Here is a 19739-nt window from a genome sequence, read left to right on the forward strand (position 1 = left end):
GTGCTTTAATCCATACCAGAAGGGTATACCATTTAGTATGTGCTAACTGGCCCATGTGAACTCTGCTGGTACACAGTAAAAGTTCCCTAGTGCATATTCATGTAGTTCTGTTTCAAACATTACTATGTTAGTGCTCATTAGGAAACTTGGAGTGCACCCCAGCAGTATTCACATGGGTCAGTGAGCATGTGACTAATGCACTATGTAGACCAGGCCTAGGACACTTGACTGATTAGATAGATGATGACTTGTTTTCACTTTTGATGCAAAAGGTATATCAACACTGTTTATTGTTTTTGTTCACAGCTTTCTTCATTTGTTAATCCAAAAATAAAGTTGCATAATAGGTATTGAAAGTATTTTCAGAAACAGATGACAATATAAGGAAAAGACAACCTATGCTGCACCTTTAATTATAACACGGGTTTCCAGATTAATATATAGCAGTTGAATTCATGCAGAAACAAGAGCCTGTCTCACTTGACTAAATGCTCCCTCTGCCTCTAAAGAAGTTGCTCCAACTCAATTTTGTTTGTTCCTAAATAAATATATTACATTCAAAAATAATATGATGCTGTCATGGGAGAGTCCATTGATGATGAATCCCATTTATTATGGATAAATCTTTTCAGGCAAGGCATGATTAAGTCTGTGATCAAGGGCCTGAGTGAGAATTTTTACAATTAGCATTGATTAGGAAGATTGCATGATAATTTATGCGTTATTCCCCATCTTTACCTGGGTGGAGAATCAAAGTGTTGAGAACAGTTCTTAAACTAAAGGGGAAGACATTAATATTACAAGCAGATTTAAAGGTGTTTAGCAGCGATGATGTGATCTGATCCATACATTACATATAAAATTCAGCAGGAAAGCCATCCAACTCTGAACTCCTAAAAGACTGCATGGATTTTATGGCCCCTTTATCTCCCCTGCTGATACAGCTTCCTGTAATCCATCTCTCTGTTTGTTATTTAGCATGGGGACCTGAAATGCCATGAGGAAGAAGCTCAGATCTGCAGGCTCAGATATATTACTTTCAGAATGAATATATATATTCCTTATATATATAAGGTCTCAAAGGCCTCTTATTTCCTCAATTTATATTTCCTCTTTAGCATTTGGAAATACTTTGTATCTATTCCTTCTTTTCTAACCCTATCCCACAATAAACCTGTACATTCCCCAGACTGCCAGTGTTTTTGTTATGATTGCAAAACATCAATTCAGGGCTTACATTATATACCTTATTAATTCCATATTCTGTCTATGTAAACCTCATCAGAGTGGCATAATTTAGGTCACTAGCATTGCCTTTACATCTGGTCCAATGTTCGCTGAAATCAATGGAAAGACAATACAAAAAGAGTAAAATACAGTCACTGCCTGAAAGAGTTTACAGGCTAAATATGTTTTAAATACAGCGGTTAGAAAATTTTCATTCTGCAGGAAAATCCAACTTTTCGAAAATTTTTCTTTCCAAATGAGAATAAAAAACAAAAATTTACCATGAATAAAAAAATCCACACAAAATAATAATAATAATAATAATTAAATATTTAAAACCATCAAATATGTTTATTTTTATGTCAGACATTGCAGTATTCAAAAAATATTAAACATAATATGTAATCTACATATAATAAAATATCAATATAATAGTCAAAACTACATAAATTAAAATTGTAAAGGCCAAATGAAATGTTCTTCCTTTTTGAAATGAAAGGAGAGAGTCAAAGTCCAACAAAATGTTTAAATTTTGGTTAAACTGAGGTTTTGACAGAAAACCATTCTATGGAAAATGTTTTCAATCAGCTCTCATTTTCAGTTTACCCCTCCCACAAGCCATATTTGGCTCAGCCACCCAGTCAGTGTCTTATTAAACCATTGCGTTTCTTTATTCAAAATCTTGTGAAGAGGGAAGAATTAAACCATCACTCAGGAGTTGTCTTCTGTATATTTCCTAGCTACTGTTAGGTGAATTGTTTTACTTCATTAAATTTAGGGAAACCCCACAGAAGTTTCATCTAAAATAAACATGGCAAACTTCAAAAAATAAAAATCTGTAATAGACTTTACCCAGCCCCTTGCTACTTGTATCCCCTCCTGCACACACAGAGGAACTCAGCATCATTACAGTCCCTGCATTCAGGTAAGCAAAAAGATTATGGGTCCAGTCCTGCAAGGTGCTGAGTACTCCAGCCCTGATTATGTGCAACACAAAAGTGTGGGTTTAATTTTAGGCATACATGTAACCCACTGACTTCAGGAACTTAAACACGTGCTTAAACTGGCTTTGTTGTCTTGAGACTAGAGTGCTCAGCATCTACCAGAATTCAACTATCAGCACTAACTCTCTCAAAGGGATCTCGGAAGGGGGCCAGGCCATGCTTCATTTCACTCCCCCTCTGCACCAGTCCAGCTTTGATGTAAAACTTCTGTAGAATTCAATAGAAAATAATAAACTTTTATTTTAGCTGGTGGAGGTTTTTTTCCTATTACTACTTGATAGACAATCCATTAGGGAATTATATCCCTGGTATAGAACTCTATAGAAGGTTCCAGAAACCTACAGAGGGGATTTCATTCCTTGTTCAATCCTACAGGATTTTTTAGTGTAATTTCTATAGAACCCAACTAGTTTCATCCCTCATTAATTCTATAAGTCAGTAGCTCATGCTGCACCCCAATAAGGTGTGGTCATGTCTGTCTGTAACACTGTTTATGTACTGATAATCACCATGATTTCTAAGAACCTTACAAATTCTGAAACCAAACCCATTAAGGATCCACCACATCTTTCTTTCCTCTCCTTGGCTGGTATGTGATGTCCATTTATCTTAGTGGGCGTGGGGAGGAGAGTCAAAAAGGTGGGCTTCATAGTTCAGTCTGACGATGGTGTGGCTTCTGCATTGTCAGACAAGCTCCCCAGGAAGCTGAATCCCATGCAGAATCCCATTTACAATTGTGACTGATTTGTTCCATTGAAACATACATGGGACCTTGATAATGAGATCTCAGATGGCTCAGCTCAAACAAAGGAGGGCTGTGAAGATAAAGACCCAAATCTGTCACCTTTGTTTTTGAAAGGGAGCCAGTGCAGAGAGCAGAGCACCAGGGTAATGGGTTCTAAGCAATCTGTGTCTGAGTCCTTTCATCCACAGCAGGGCACACTGTCACCAAGGTGAGGTCATCCTTGTAAGGCACTATTTTGCCAGTAGTTTCCTTCGATTGACATTGGTAGCCTCCAAAGATCAACCCAGTTTAAAACCATATACCTTATAATTACAGCACTCTTCATCAGGAATATCAGTATTTCTGAACTGCATATTTCTAGCTCTGCCTTTCCCCCTGTGGTTGTGTGCTTGATGTTCTAAAAATGTTCAAATAACAAATAATGTATTCAGAGGGCAAAAATAAAACGTTTTGAGGCAAACGAAGAGATAGATAATAATGCTGGTTCCTGAGATTACTTTATGCCCCTGCTTTGGGCTTTTGACAGCTTAGACATCTATAACCTGACATGTTTTACTCTCTGAGACATGGCAAAAATGAACGTGCTGTTGGATTTTCTACTTGCTCTTAATGAGCTTAATAAGTTCCCATGGGGCCTTTGATATAGCAGAGAACTCCATTTTTTTTAAACTCATGTTTTTAGTTTTTCATATATTTCTCCTGATAGTAGAGTGACTTTCCCCCATTGACACAATATTAGCTGCCTTGCAAGAACAGCATTAACATGTCATAAGGGCAATGACTGAACTGATGGAATCCATGCTCCTTACCTCATTTTGGCATAGTTTGGTATAGTCAGTTCGCAGATGAAAGTAAGGCCTTTTCTGAGCAGCTTAGGACTAAAAAAAAAGTTTAATTTTTATTATCAGGTTCTAATTCAAATCTAAATAATTCAATACCTTTATGATTCTATTTTGGGACTGGCACTAATGTTATAGGCACAGAAACAGACCAGTAAAGCCTAATCAACAGGTTTTTTCCCCACGCTCCTTTTCTTTTCTCTCTTGAGACTTAAGAATTTGATTTTTCTCTTCAGCAGATTAGCTTCCTTCTGTATTTCTTTTATTTAAATACTGTATGAAAAAATTAAGACAATTATTTCAAGGAAACATGAAACAGAAATGTACCTGATCAAATTTGACTGATAAATTTGCCATATTTGTACATGCTTTCCGTGGATTCTTTTTTAGGTGTACTTTTTCATTTGCAATCATACAACTGTATGAAATTAGGAATTGGTGTCATGTGCATTTTAATTAATTTTGATAATTAAAATGCCAACATTTTAGTAGATAGTGAACTATAATCAATGAAAATATTGGATCAGAAATCTCTGATCTTACAGCAAATTTAAATGCAAACCTCTCTGTGCATAATTTATGCACAGGGTCAAGATTTTCTCTTGTTGGTACCTATTCAATCCTACTGAGACCAATAGAATAGCAGAGAGGTGTACATCAGAGCCAAGGAATTTGTATCCGATAGCTTTCTGACCTTATAAACGTGAGTTGCCCTGATTATGGCTCGAAAGGTTCTTTCCCTTTAGCAGCAGGGAAAGCAGTTTTTCTACAGCAGTTGGGTGTAAGGAAACAGATGGGTCTCTTGTCTCCAAACCCCTCCTTCCAAAACTTTACCTGGCTAGCCCCACAACACTGATTCAAGATGTAGGGCTGCCTATCCTTGTACCCTCTCTGATGCCTTCCCTTTGTCCTCACAGGATTGAGATGAGGGTTTAATGCACGGGGCCTGATTCTGTGTTGCTTCATGCTTTGTGTAGTCATCTGCAGCAGTGCCAAGTGAGTGCAGAGTGTAATCTGTTACCATTCTGATATAATAACATTTTGTACCTCTTTGGTCTGGTGTAAACATACAGAGCAATAGAGACTCGGATCCACTGAGTAAGGAGGCATATCCCTTAAAATGGAGGGATTGTGTTTAGAGATTAGGACCAGTTCAAGATAAACTGGGGCCCTTTGCTAAGTGATTCAGTTGTTCTAATATTCCTTTCCCACCCATCGGTATTAATTGTATAGTCTGCTAGACAGTGGGAAAGACGTATACAATAACTGCAGTTACACTAACTGGTTGTGAAGGGGAGAATAGATATTGTATCAAGAACTAGGTAGTATGTTCCTAAGAGAGTTAAGAGAAAATGTGGATGAAGGTTCCCTATTTAAAGGACCCGAGGAGCCTGTCATATTCTCCTGCCAGGACTGGAATCAGAGAAGACATTCTGTTTTCCCCAGAGATTCAAGTTATAACTGTAGGTTTCCCAGTCAGGAAGTAGCAATTCTCACTCAACACCACATGGCACTGAAACAAGAACAACGCATATCCCATTGGCAACTTTGCCCTGTGAGGATGGGGCACCTTGAAATAGCAGATCTGGAAGCATTGCCTAAACCAGTGTTCCAGGGAATGGCATACTGTGCGTCAAGAAATCTTGGAGGCTCTACAGGAGGGAGCTACGGGAGGAAATACAGCTGCATACACCGAGCTGAATGGTTTCCAATTACTATTTGAAAATGACTTTCTCCCAGTCCGAGTCAATATTTGGACTAGTTGAGAATCTGTTATTTTGTTCACACAGCTTTAACTATTACCAATACCAGGTGAAACAGCAAAATCAAACAGATGGATATAGCCTGAAAATCGATCGATTTCCCTAAAGTTTGAATGAATAAATTATCTGTTCTAGCTAAGGAAGGAGCATAACCTGCAAATGTGTGATCTATATGTTGCAATCTGTACACATGGAAGCCATCTGGAGGCTGAGTGAAGTGCCAAAGGATTGGATAAATTGGATGGACTTGATGCTTTTATACTAAAGCCTTGAAAGGGAACAGAAAAAAAAAAAAAAAGCTTCAGCTCATCCGACTCTATCTAAATTCTCCTAACATTGGGTAAAGTAACAGACCTGGTAAAATGCTTCCTTTTCCAGAATCTATACTACCTGCTGATCAAATCCTCAGCAGCTGTAAATTGGCATAACTCTATTGACTTTGAAAGAGTTATACTGACTTACACAAGCTGAGTATCTAGCCCAGTGGAGAGCAGAATCTCATAAAGACTCAAGTGCAGTAAATGAATAGGATGAATTAAGGTTTCAGAGATCAGACTAGGAAAGTGTAGGTCTGTCTTGCTAGATTTCCAATTGATACAGTGTTCTTAATAATTTCTCTTAATTCCCAAAGCCCCATGAATTGTGTGAAAGACAGAGGGCATGATCACTCGAGAAAACCATAACAGATAATACCTGAGACCTCTGAATAGGTGCACTAATCAATACTGGGTTAATTTAGTTTGTATTAAAATGTAACAAATTGCTGCATCTATGACTGGATGTCTTACAATTATGCTAAACATCAAGTTGCTTCCTGAGTTCTGCAAGAACTGAATGGAATCAATGAGTATTATTGGCATGGATTTTCTACTGCAAATACAGAAGACTGAATGGCACCCTGTGGGGATATACAAATGCAGAACTAAATATGATCTTAGCTGGAGCTCTGGTGCCCCAGTGCAGCACATTGTGGAGGCTGAAGCAAATAGAATCATCCTCAATCTAGAACAGTACCTGGGAAACCAATACAAAAACATCCACGTGAGATAAAAGCAGATAATAGCTAATATTATAAAAAGCATAAGAAAAATCCTTCAGTGGTAGGTTGTAAGTGCCTGCTTGGTTAACAGATACATGAGGGCTGCTGAACCCTTGTGTCTCAGCCGTGCTGTGGCCTGTTCAGAAGTTGGGCTAAAACTTACCATAAAAGGTCAAGCTCTCACATATATTGCAGAGATTTCATCACTTCCTATTTTCTTTAGAGCTGCCTTTGAAATAAAAAGGCAGATTAGTAATTAGATGAAAGTTAGCTAGTTACTTGCTAAAAAGAATGGAGGCCTTATAGAATGGCAGTCATCTTCAAACAAGACGGAAAGGAGCCTTGAGGAAGGGAAAGATTAACGGTGTTGGTAAGAACTGAGCCCAATGTTCTTACAATGTATCAAGAGCCATGAAGGCCAAGGCTCAGAAGAGTGGTGGAAGGATGAAGCTGCTGAATAATCTTCCTAATCTCATCAATACTTAACGGCGGGAGGGAAATGAGAGGGGTGGGGAACAAACACAAGTTGCCAATGGCAGTGAAAGAAAAAAAATATGAAAGCTACCAGGAGGGGCACCACTTAAAAGTAATTGTGCCCTGATTCTAGTAATTTTGTAACAGAAACTTACATCATACTGTGATTCTCTTTATTTATTTATTTATTTTATTTATAGTATAAAGTAATGAAATAAGAAAGAGATTTTGCATGAATATTTTGAGGAGTAAAATACTGGGACCATATTTACTTAAAAACATTCAATCACTCCATAATATCAAAGAGCTCCAAGCAACTCTCCTCCTTTCCTTCTGCTCCATAAAACACCATGAGCAGTAGTGGCTAGCTCTCAGCTGTTTGGTTCCCAAAATGCTATCTCATCAGTTAAATAAAAGTTGAGTTAAATTTTCTGTCAGCTGTCAATGTAGGGAAGAAAGGCAGAGTCACAATAAAAATGAGGTCAGAGAAGATACTATAGATCCCTATCTTTGTCCGTGGTTAAGTTATCTTCAGAAAGACCAGACTGATCAACCAAAAAACAGCAACAAACTCTACACACAGGCCTTTGCTGTAACGTATGTTGTTCACTGTGGCCCCAATCCTACAGAAACTCACACTTCATTGTCATATTCTTTCTTGTTCATCTTGTGGGCCTTTGGGGGTGTGACAGACCCGGGGCTGAATGCAAATCATGCACAGTTAGAATTGTACCAGCAAAACAAATAAATAAGTTATTTTAAAATGTTTTTTTAAACCAATATTTGAAGCTATATTTCTACAATTTCCACTTTTTCCCAGCCCATTTTTTATAATTTATACCAATATAGGAAATTCCTCCAGGACCTCCACCTTCTTATACATGATATTTTAAGTCGAGAAACAACTTAGTCCAGCTCGTAGCTTAGCTTCCTCCAGACCGGGGTCCACTTCAGCGGTGGTGTTCACAGCAGGTAGGCTGCAGGAGGAAGAGGCACCCTTGAAGCATTGGCTGGTTTTACTTAAGCAGCAGTGCTTCAAAGGGAAACTATTGATTCTCTGAGCAACCCAGGCTCAGAGCTCAGCTACCCAGAAATAGCTGGTCATCTTCAGAGTGGACTTTGACTGCAGGAAGCTGAACTAAGAGGCTCCTAATTTACTATCTTGACTTTAAAAGGTCCCATTTCAATGATGGTTGAAGTTGGGGAGAGAATGATTGAGGAGAGATAGGCAACTGTCTACTTTCAAATCACCTCTTCCCTCCTCCCATGGCCCTAGCTCCTGTTTCTTCCCAGGTTGAAGTTCTCTATTCTAAAAACTAGATAGGAAAAGAAATCACAATTACTAAGATGATGAATAAGGGACCTAACCAGTGCTAATTATGCAGGCAAACCTCAAGGTAAATGCCAGCGCCCAAGACAAAGTACAAGCTCTTTTGTGAATACAATTCACTGTGACAAAATCATGAGGATTAAAAAAATTATTAGATCTTTCAGAAAGTAGATGTTCAGGAACATCAACATGAATATTAATGTCTCCCATAAAAGAGCTTTTGTGCCTGAAGTCCATGTTCATACAATCAGCAGAAAATTCAAAATTAATCTTTGGTGTATGATAAAAGACCAAGATAGAACAAAAGAAAAGAAGAACCTAAAGGAAAAAAAGTTAGGCACAGAAAAAATAATATCCTACAAAAATACCTTGTACATCTATAGCCCCTTATGAAATAGGCTCTCCTCTCTTTACCCTGATGATCAGAGACTGTACCAAAAGAGAGATTTAAAAACACCTCTTATACAAGTCAGAGCAAGCCAACATTCTCTGACTCCAAGGACCTGATCTGAAGCCCGTTGAAGTCAGCGAGAGCCTTCATGTTAACTTCAGTGGGCTTTGAATTAGGCCCTATGCATCTAATTTATTTTCAAAAGCAAAGCCATAAATTATGGTGATAGTGATTCAGTACTTAGAGAATTTACATTATGATTTTAAAGCAGGGTTTTGTTTTTTTCATTTTGTACTGCAGACACCACCACGTGGTTGGGCATAAACCATTGATTGTGTACACAGATTTCTTTGTCATGTCAACCACCCTATCATGCTTGTGCTGCTTAAACACGTCAGGAGCTCCAAACAAGGTGAGATACCTCTCTTTCCCCACACCCCAGACAAATGGCCATAACCTATTCAGGGATAAATAAAAACTGAAAGGCTTGGCAGTGTGCAACAGCAGCATGATCAGGAAGTGTCCAGAGCTAGGACATCTGGGAATATGTTAACATGTGGTCCTGGAGAAGGTCCAGAAAACAGTCCTCATGTAAATAACACAATATGGTAAAGAAAAATGCAGTAACAGAACACACATCTCTGATTTTCATCTCAGCATTCCTCAGTCATAGCTCTCCAACCTGCAAATCGAGCCGACTTGCAGTTTGCTAGCCCTCTCCACAAGCAGAACAGGGTCTTGCCCCTGCTTCATGGGTCACTAGCAAGGGCTTGCCTCTCTTCGTTGGTGCTGTGACAAGGGCTCGTTTTGGCTTTCCAGCACAGCAGTCAGGTCTCTTTCCTGTTCCCTGGCCCTTAGACAAAGCATTAAGTAAGACACTACACTGTATTCCTACATAATACATAAGAAATTGAATGAAAATAACATTTCTTTATATTTTATTCTCATTCAAGACTTGATTAGTAAATCAGTATGTGAGAAGAGAACAGAATAACTGGATCCCGTGGTTTGTCATTGAAGCATTGAGGTTAAAGTAGTTCAGGACCTCTATAATCAGAACACAGAACTCAACCCACACTAAGATTTGGACTGGGAAAAAAACAATGAACGGTACTGGGATTTTCTTCATAAACATCCTATGATTCTCAAGTATGGTAAGGCAGTAAAACTATATAAATGGAGTATGTCTACTCTGGGCCCAATTGTCGTCGTCTTGGTGTAAAAGAGGAGTAACTTCATTCAGTCTACTGGGGTCACAGTGGTGCAGACACTAAAAGAGGGAATCAGGGACTTAGGAGTGTGGAATTTTTTATTTTTCTCCCCCAGTCAAGTCCTTTGCAGTAAATGTCAGGAAGCAGCAGTTATTTATGGATGTTAAAATTATATTAATGAAGTAAATCTTTCAGTACTCAAGGGGCCACTGGGTACCATCCATCCTGGGCTGTCAACAGAACCCAGGGAATGGAAAGTCCACCAATGCTGACTCAGGTCAAGGAATGAGGAAAGTGGTTGTGTTCCATGCTCCTCCACTTCATTACAGCATTTGTTTGGGGTTTAGTGAGGTGTTATGGGGTTTTGAGATCTGAGGTGGAGAACAATTGCTATGTGTGGCATGTTTCTAAATGGAAACATGTCAGTTGGACAGGAACTAATGGCTGGGTCCCATCCCCCTCTGCAAGGCTTCAGTCTCTACCTGAGGGATGCATTCCTTGGAAACTCTGCAAATTCAGACCCCTTGAATTTTCTGAGCACATCCCCTCCTTCCATATAGAACAGCAGTATTTGCTTGGTGTAGTTAGTATTCCATTCTTTCGTTCAGTCAAGGATGTAAGGAGACCCCGTGTGGGTGACTTAGGACTTGCCAGGCTGTGTTAGTCTGCTAGGTAGAGACCCAATAGCTGTGGATCAGTCTGTGTCTAATAGCCTCAGTAAATAATCACTGCAATGCTGTATGGTCCTCTCAGCTCCCTTGTGCAAGACAACACTATTAGTAGTGAATGCTGCTATATGGCAGAAGACCCACACCTTCCAAAAGTGGTAACTGCCCTTGCAATTACTTGTAAGATCAATAGGTTTAATATGCCTAGTAGAACAGAATTATATTATTTCCAGGATTGCATGATCAATCTATTGTAGCCCTTAATGACAACTGGGAAAGTGAGGGTGACTGTCAATGTAAAGTATGATGCCACACACAGAAGCAATCAGTTCTGTACCATTTAATTCAGTAATAGCCAGTAATTTACAGTGAGGCTGTATTGTTTTAACAAACAGGAATACTAATGAAATCTAGTGGCTTCTATCTGTTTGAATTTAGCAAGGTCACTGGTAAGAGTTCTTTTATTGTGTTTTAATTGGTTTTTTTTTTGTGTGTGTGTTGGGCAGGGCCTGGAATGTATTGTTAGTGTGGGAAAAAGTGCTAATACATAAAATTAATTATTTTGTTATTGTTCAATATTATTAATAGCTAAATATCAACATACATACATGAATATCTTCTATATTTTGTAAATTGCTGTAAGCTTGTAAAGATCTTTAGAACCCTTCAGGATGAAAAGTGACACGTAAATCTAAACTATTATTAATAATAGAGGCTCCCTAGCCTTCACTTTACACCAGCTGAGAATCTAATCTGTTGTGAAAGTAATCCAGTTACACCATCTGTGACTCTAGTCCACATTACTGCTTCTGGTGCAGCCTGAAGCGAGGACCTATAGAAATGTGAAATTTACTTTCAAAATCTTATGAAAACAGAAATAGTATTTTTCAATTCACCTAATATAAGTACTGTAGTGCAATCTCTTTATCATGAAAACTGAATTTACAAATGTAGAATTATGCACAAATAAACCTGCATTCAAAAATAAAAGGATGTACAATTTTAGAGCCTGCAAGTCCACTCAGTCCTACTTCTTGTTCAGCCAATCATTCAGACAAACAAGTTTGTTTACATTTGCAGGAGATAATACTGCCCGGTTCTTGTTTACAATGTCACCTGACAGTGAGAACAAGCATTTTCATGTCACTGTTGTAGCCGGAATCGCAAGATATTTATGTGCCAGATGCACTAAAGATTCGTATGTCCCTTCCTGCTTCAACCGCCATTCCAGGGGACATGTGCCCATGCTGATGATGGGTTCTGCTCGATAAGAATCCAAAGCAGTGTGGACTGATGCATGTTCATTTTCATTATCTGAGTCAGATGCCACCAGCACAAGGTTGATTTTCTTTTTTGGTGGTTTGGATTCAGTAGTTTCCACATTGGAGTGTTGCTCTTTTAAGACTTCTGAAAGCATGCTCCACATCTCATCCCTCTCAGCTTTTGGACAGCACTTCAGATTCTTAAACCTTGGGTCGAGTGCTGTAGCTATCTTTACAAATCTTACATTGGTACCTTCTTTGCGTTTCATTAAATCAGCATAGAAACTGTTCTTAAAATGAACAATATGTGCTGGGTCATCATCCGAGAGTACTATAACATGAAATATATGGCAGAATGCGGGTAAAACAGAGCAGGGCACATACAATTCTCCCCCAAGGAGTTCAGTCACAAATTTAATTAATGCATTATGAATGTCATCAGCATGGAAGAATGTCCTCTGGAATGATGGCCGAAGCATGAAGAGGCATATGAATGTTTAGCATTTCTGGCATGTAAATACCTTGTGATGCTGGCTACAAAAGTACCATGCAAATGCCTGTTCTCACTTTCTGGTGACATTGTAAATAAGAAGAGGGCATGTCATAAATATAAAGGGAAGGGTAAACCCCTTTGAAATCCCTCCTGGCCAGGGGAAAGCTCCTATCACCTGTAAAGGGTTAAGAAGCTAAAGGTAACCTCGCTGGCACCTGACCAAAATGACCAATGAGGAGACAAGATAGTTTCAAAAGCTGGGAGCAGGGAGAGAAACAAAGGGTCTGTGTGTCTGCCTATATTCTGTCTTTGCCGGGGATAGACCAGGAATGGAGTCTTAGAACTTTTAGTAAGTAATCTAGCTAGGTACGTGTTAGATTATGATTTCTTTAAATGGCTGAGAAAAGAACTGTGCTGAATAGAATAACTATTTCTGTCTGTGTATCTTTTTTGTAACTTAAGGTTTTGCCTAGAGGGGTTCTCTATGTTTTGAATCTAATTACCCTGTAAGGTATCTACCATCCTGATTTTACAGGGGGGATTTCTTTATTTCTATTTACTTCTATTTTTATTAAAAGTCTTCTTGTAAGAAAACTGAATGCTTTTTCATTGTTCTCAGATCCAAGGGGTTGGGTCTGTGGCCACCTATGCAAATTGGTGAGGCTTTTTATCCAACATTTCCCAGGAAAGGGGGGGTGCAAGTGTTGGGAGGATTGTTCATTGTTCTTAAGATCCAAGGGTCTGGGTCTGTAGTCACCTAGGCAAATTGGTGAGGCTTTTTACCAAACCTTGTCCAGGAAGTGGGGTGCAAGGTTTTGGGAAGTATTTTGGGGGGAAAGACGTTTCCAAACAGCTCTTCCCCAGTAACCAGTATTTGTTTGGTGGTGGTAGCGGCCAATCCAAGGACAAAGGGTGGAATATTTTGTACCTTGGGGAAGTTTTGACCTAAGCTGGTAAAGATAAGCTTAGGAGGTTTTTCATGCAGGTCCCCACATCTGTACCCTAGAGTTCAGAGTGGGGGAGGAACCTTGACAGGGCAGCATTATCTCCTGTAAATGTAAACAAAACTTGTTTGTCTTAGCGATTGGCTGAACAAGAAGTAGGACTGAATGGACTTGTAGCTTCTGAATTTTTACATTGTTTTGTTTTTGAGAACAGTTATATAACAAAAAAATCTACATTTATAAGTTACACTACAGTACTTGTTTGAGGTTAATTGAAAAATACTATTTCTTTTGTTTATCATTTTTACAGTGCAAATATTTGTAATAAAAATAATATACACTATGATTCCAATTACGACACAGAATACAATATATATGAAAATGTAGAAAAACATCAAAAATATTTAATACATTTCAATTGGTATTCTATTGTTTAACTGTGCAATTAAAACTGCAATTAATTAATTGTGATTAATTTTTTTTAGTTAATCCTGTGAGTTAACTGTGATTAATAGACAGCCCTAGTTGCTATGGCATTTCGTTTCTTTGTTCTGGATATCTTTTAAAAGGTTACTGTGTATAGAAATGATCATTTATAAGAGTAATAATAACCCAGAAGGTCTATGGTTAGTGAAGTAAATTTTGCCACATTCTTGGGTAGCTGATGGGCTGTGGATTCACCTCAAGCTGCAAAGCCTACTTGAGTTACTTGAAAAGAGCTACATGGCCCTTTGAGATGTCATATTCACTCAGCCTTTACTCTCAATTGACTCTTACATCTCAGTTATTTCAATTTGCTTATGTACCTCTTACGTATAGGGACATAGTAGATGTGTAGTGCGTTGTGTTGTGTAAGTTGCAAGTAAGGCAAAAATACCATAGTGCATCATTGTTTTCTGGTAAATGAAACTCATGTTAGTGGTTCTAGCCACTATATATTATCCCCTACAGTTTGTCAGGACCAGACCAGCGAATCCAGGGCATTGCCATGACAATATAAAGCACTGGAACCTCATTCTTTTATATAATTTTGTTCAGACCTCCCTCCTTGTTGTAACATCGCAAACAGGGGGAAATGGTTTATTTTTAGGTGTACAAGTTAATAAGACAAATAATAACTAAAATGTACCAAAACCCTCCATTTATTTTTCTTTTCTTCTTTCCTTTTGGAAGCAATAACCAAAAACACTTTGCACTTCCTTTTACGTGAGAATCTTAAAACACATTACAAACATTGCTTATGACTTGTAGTAGGTCCATGAGGTACCAACGGTTAGTCCTGTATTTTGACTGTAAGCTCTTTGGGACAGGGACCATCTTTTTGTTCTGTGTTTGTACAGCGCCCTAGATCAATGGGATCCTGGTTTCCGACTGAGGCTCTGAGACACTGCCACAGCACAAATTATAAATAAGTGTAATAAATCTCTGGAGCACGGACCATCTTGTCATTATGTGTACCAAGCCTAGCGTAATGGGTACCAAATCCTGGACTGGAGTATTGAGTGTTAATATAATATAAATAATAAATACTGGAGTATTAGGTGTTAATGTAATATAAATAATAAATACTAATATTTACTTATTTTGCAGATACATAAAGTGAGACACAGAGAGGTTTGAGTAAGCTACCTAAATTCAAACAGCAAGTCCAAGCTAGAGCTGAGAGTAGAGTACAGCCATGTTGACTCAAAGTGCTGTTCTAATCACTATGCCAAACTCTTTTCCCCATTAGACCAAACAGACAATGAATGAAGTATGGCGATTAATGATTTTTTTTCTTGAATGCACTTATTTTGTCAAACCAGAGATTGCACAAATTCTGTTGCTTTCCGATACAATTTTGTATTAATTTGCTTTGCAATACTCATTGTTTCTGTTACATTAATGAAACAATATAAGTTCCATTTTGTTGGCTAAATTAGCACTTTCCAATCCCAGCACCCAGAACCAAAGACTGAGTTTCCCTAATTGAGAGATTCCCCAGTCTGGTCCACAGACAATTTGGTGGTGTCTATTAAGAGTAGGCTAGTCACCTGAAAAGTAGGCATGTCTTCCTTATTTCTAGCTGCTAAATTACATCAAAAGAAATAAAAATGCATTACATACTTTCCTAAATTTAGTTTCCCATGTACAGAGTTGCTGTAGTTGCCACACAGGTGGTATATCATCATGAATGAGAGTGGAGGTGGTAAACAGGACAATTTCTCTAGTGGGATATTGTTCACACAATAATAAATAATATAAATAATAATTAATATAATAAAAAAGTTTGAGAACCCCTGACTTAGATCATAAAGTGTTGAGGTTAGCACATCTGTGATGCCTGGAAAACATGAAAGATTAAATAGATGCACTGTACATTCTTGAGTGGAACTAATGCAATGTAGTGTTATTCAGGAAGCTAGCAATATGTCAGGATGCTGGGATTTTCTCTTCAGTGTGTTTATGTAGGATTTGCTACAACTGCAATATGCGGAGGGTGATGTATTGTGTTCATTTTGTATGCTGTGTATAAGTTTGCTATGGTAAAAGTTGAAGGAATACACTTGCTTGCGAAAGTGTCTGCCATATGTTAAGATTGTGTGAATTTAAATTCCGTTGGGATTATGGTTTGTTTTTGGTTGTGTTTTTTTTTTAAACACATCTTTTTAAACTAACTTCTCACTCCCAATTGCCTTTAGCATCCTCAAATATGCTTCATTTCCTTAAAACACTTCAGGAGTTCCTTTTTGGTTGAAGAAGAAAAATAAACAGTACATTGTCTGATTTTTCATTAAATTAATGTGTGCATGTAGGTAGTCACATGACTAGAGAATCTTGGTATTTTGAGCTCTGTAATTGCTATGTATAAGGAAGGCTTAACTCTTCTGCTGCTGGGCACGACTGTGTGTCTGTGCTGTCATTGAAACAAGTTAGATGACAGGAGAGTAGATATGGTTAGTCCCAATGGGCTAGATCATCCCCCACCATCCATATCATAGGTTCTCAAACTGTGGTCCGCGGGCTCCATTCAGGTGGTCTGTGGATAGTTCCCTCTATCCCTTTCAGCTGCACATGAGAGAATGAAGGGCCACGCACCTAATTAGTGGAGCTGTGCAGGCGTGGCTCCATTAATTAGGTGTCTGGACCCTGGAGAAGATGCACATGTAAGGTGAGGTGGTGGCCTTGGGGGGAATAGGGAGTAGGTGGGAGGGGGCAGTGGGGTGAGAAAAGGGGGTGGGGGGAAATTTGGGACATGCAGGCTGTGGCGGCCAGAGAAAGAGGCAACTTTCCCCAGCTCCAGAGCTGTGGCTGCCAGGGAGACATGGCCCTCCTTCCCAGCCTCAGCTATGTGGCTGCTGTGGTGGGGGAGAGACCCCCCCCTCTTCCCAGTCCCAGGTCAGGAGCTGCTGCAGTGGGGAAGAGAGGGAGAGACCTCCCCTACTTCCCAGCCCCAGCTTGGGGGCTGCCCGGCACGGGGGAGAGGGCATATCCATCGCATTAGAAAGGTAAGACTACTGATACTAAAATATGAGTTGTGTGCTTTTATTTGTAGAACAAAATAATGTTTATTATTATTAAGTTTGTTTTTTTTTTATATGGCACTTTTATCCAAAGCGTTTTACAATAGTTAGCTAACTGTACAAACAACATTTGGAAAGATCATTAAGTGATCCGCTGAGACCCTCAGCAATTTTCAAGTGGCCCATGAGAAAAAAAAGTTTGAGAACCACTGATCCATATGATTACAGAGGATTCAGATCTGCCTCATCTACACGGGGTGATGGCTTTATGGCATCACTTCCTTCCATCCAATTTCCCTATGGAATGCACTCTGCGTGCTCTGTACAGATGGGGAGGATGAGGAGATAGGTAAGTTGGGTTCCTTATGCAGCCCCATCTCACCAAAAATCATAAGGAAGGAGCAAGCAGGATTATGCTGAGGATCTTGATGCTATGCACAGAAGCCTTGAGACTAAATAGACTAAAAAAATAAAATAAAAAAGCCCTAGATCTTCATCCTAACTGGTGTGACCACACTCACTCCCCCCACACACACACACATTTCCAAGAGTGGGACAGGGACAGGTGCTAGCAAAAAAAGCCAGGAGTCTTCTACTAAAAACTTATTGCCGTGGCTGGGAAGCATTGTGAAGGCACTGTGACTCCACAGAGAGACCTGCATGTTTGGAGGGGGCCAATCCCATCCCTGGCTGTGACAAAATGGTAGGAATTGAAATAATTCTTTCTCCCTGTTAGTAACAGCCAGGTATCATGTTCTCATCAGATATCTGCTCTACTCCATGCTGATTAGGCCTCAACTGAAGTATTGTGTCCTGTTCTGGACACCACATTTCAGGAAAGTTGTGGACAATTGGAGAAAGTCCAGAGAGGAGCAACAAAAATTATGAAAGGTCTAGAAAACATGACCTATGAGGGAAGATTGAAAAAAAGTGGGTTTGTTTCATCTGGAAAAGAGAAGATTGAGGGGAGGACATGATATCAGTTTTTAAGTACATAAAGGGTTGTTACAAGGAGGAGGGAGAAGAATTGTTCTTCTTAACCTTTGAGGATAGGACAAGAAGCAATGGGCTTAAATTGCAGCAAGAGTGGTTTAGGTTGGACATTATGAAAAACTTCCTAACTGTCAGGGTGGTTAAGCACTGGAATAAATTGCCTAGGGAGGTTGTGGAATCTCTATCATTGGAGATTTTTAAGAGCAAGTTAGTCAAACACCTATCAGGAATGGTCTAGATAATACTTAGTCCTGCCATGAATGCAGTGGACTGTACCAGATGACCACTTGAGGTCCCTTCCAGTCCTATGATTTTAGGTTTGTGTGTGTTATATCTAAACTAGTTAGAGGGGCTTTCTCATTTCAAAGATTGCTAATTAAGATATTGTTGGGAATTATGTTTTTATTGGTGTTGCAAACAAGGCTAATTTTTCAGTGGGAAATTGGGTTTTTGGATAAATTTTTTTTTTTGCTAAAAACATTTGCTTTTCACAGAAAACTTTGATTTTTTTTAATGCAAATGCCTAAAACTAGGAATAGACCTTGAAGCAGTGGTGGGCAACTTGTGGCCCATCAGGGTAATCCACTGGTGGGCTGCCAGACAGTTCGTTTACATTTGCACGGCCGCCCAGAGCTCCCAGTGGCTGCGGTTCGCCGTTCCCGGCAAATAGGAGCTGTAGGAGGCAGCGGCCAGCACATCCCTGTGGCCCGCGCTACTTCCCGCAGCTCCCATTGGCCGTGCAACCACTGGGAGCTGTGGGCGGCCGTGCAAATGTAAATGAACTGTCTGGCATCCCACCAGCGGATTACCCGGATGGGCTGCGAGTGGCCTGTGGGCTGCAGGTTGCCCACCACTGCCTTGGAGCATCATGGAAAATGTAATCCAACCATAGAGCCCCCCCCAAGGAGAAAAATGGGAGAAGGAGGCACCCATCCATACAACTCCCATGAGGCATTTGTTGAAAAGTCCCTAGGAAAAAAAACATATTTTTTGGCTAGTTCTAGTTACGACCTAATTCTATCATGTTAAATTTGGGCATTTTCAAAACATTTTGGCCTTATTAAATGTATGACCAAACATAATCTGCTGGATATCAAAATATAAACACACATGAAATGGAGAAAACACATAAAGAATTTGAAACACAAAAAATAGTAATACACTGCTAGTCACGTGAGATCAACATGATATTTTCTTAACATTTTGTTCCTTTTGATTAATTCCTTTCCTTTTGGCTTTTCTCATATTGATGTGTGATAGAGAACCATTTATCATATATATATTAGGTGTCTCTTTCCAACTTGGTTCTTGAATATTAACTTTAAAAATATCACCTCTTCATACAATCAACATTTTCTTTTTCTGACATGACTGGTTTGGAACATGTTTTAAGATTTTTAATCCAATATCTTCCTATTTCAAACACCATTCGTTTTCCAAATACTCCATTTACTGTATCTATCAATAATCACACTGGGATTTTTTCCCCTTTAATTTGACTTTAAACCTGAAAACATTTCTTTGCAGGGTGGACACTAATGAGAACTGTATGGATGTATGCTGCATCTTCAATGAATGCTTTGTTGTCTATACAGAATGGATTGAAATGTGCTCCAATTTCAAGAACACTCCACTCGTTTCATGGTGCTACATCACGAAGAACTGACAGGATTTATTGACATGCATGTGCAGATAATCCACATATAAATTCCCATGGTCAAGTTAATTTATCCTGAGTTCTGTTCTGAAATAGGAATGAGAAAAAGTGAGATACTTGGGCTCTGATTAAATCAACACAAGGTGAAAGGAGCATGTTTCCTATCCTGATGGGATTCAGGAAAATGCTGGAAGGT

The 19739-nt window shown here is 39.1% G+C and overlaps 1 protein-coding gene across 8 annotated transcripts in view; it reads left to right on the forward strand.

Annotated features, from left to right (window-relative positions):
• Nucleotides 1-19739, forward strand: part of LOC140914094 (contactin-4) — a 659738-nt gene that overhangs the window by 158449 nt on the left and 481550 nt on the right. The window contains exon 1 of one of the 8 annotated variants that reach the window (XM_073351154.1): nt 9138-9224. The exons of the other annotated variants lie outside the window; for them this stretch is intronic. The gene's annotated coding sequence lies outside the window, so the exon portion shown is untranslated. Of the gene's footprint in view, nt 1-9137; nt 9225-19739 lie in introns of those variants that run through there. 8 annotated transcript variants of the gene reach the window in all.

The sequence above is a fragment of the Lepidochelys kempii genome, chromosome 7 (assembly GCF_965140265.1).
Source record: "Lepidochelys kempii isolate rLepKem1 chromosome 7, rLepKem1.hap2, whole genome shotgun sequence".
In the NCBI taxonomy this organism is placed as follows: Eukaryota; Metazoa; Chordata; order Testudines; family Cheloniidae; genus Lepidochelys; species Lepidochelys kempii.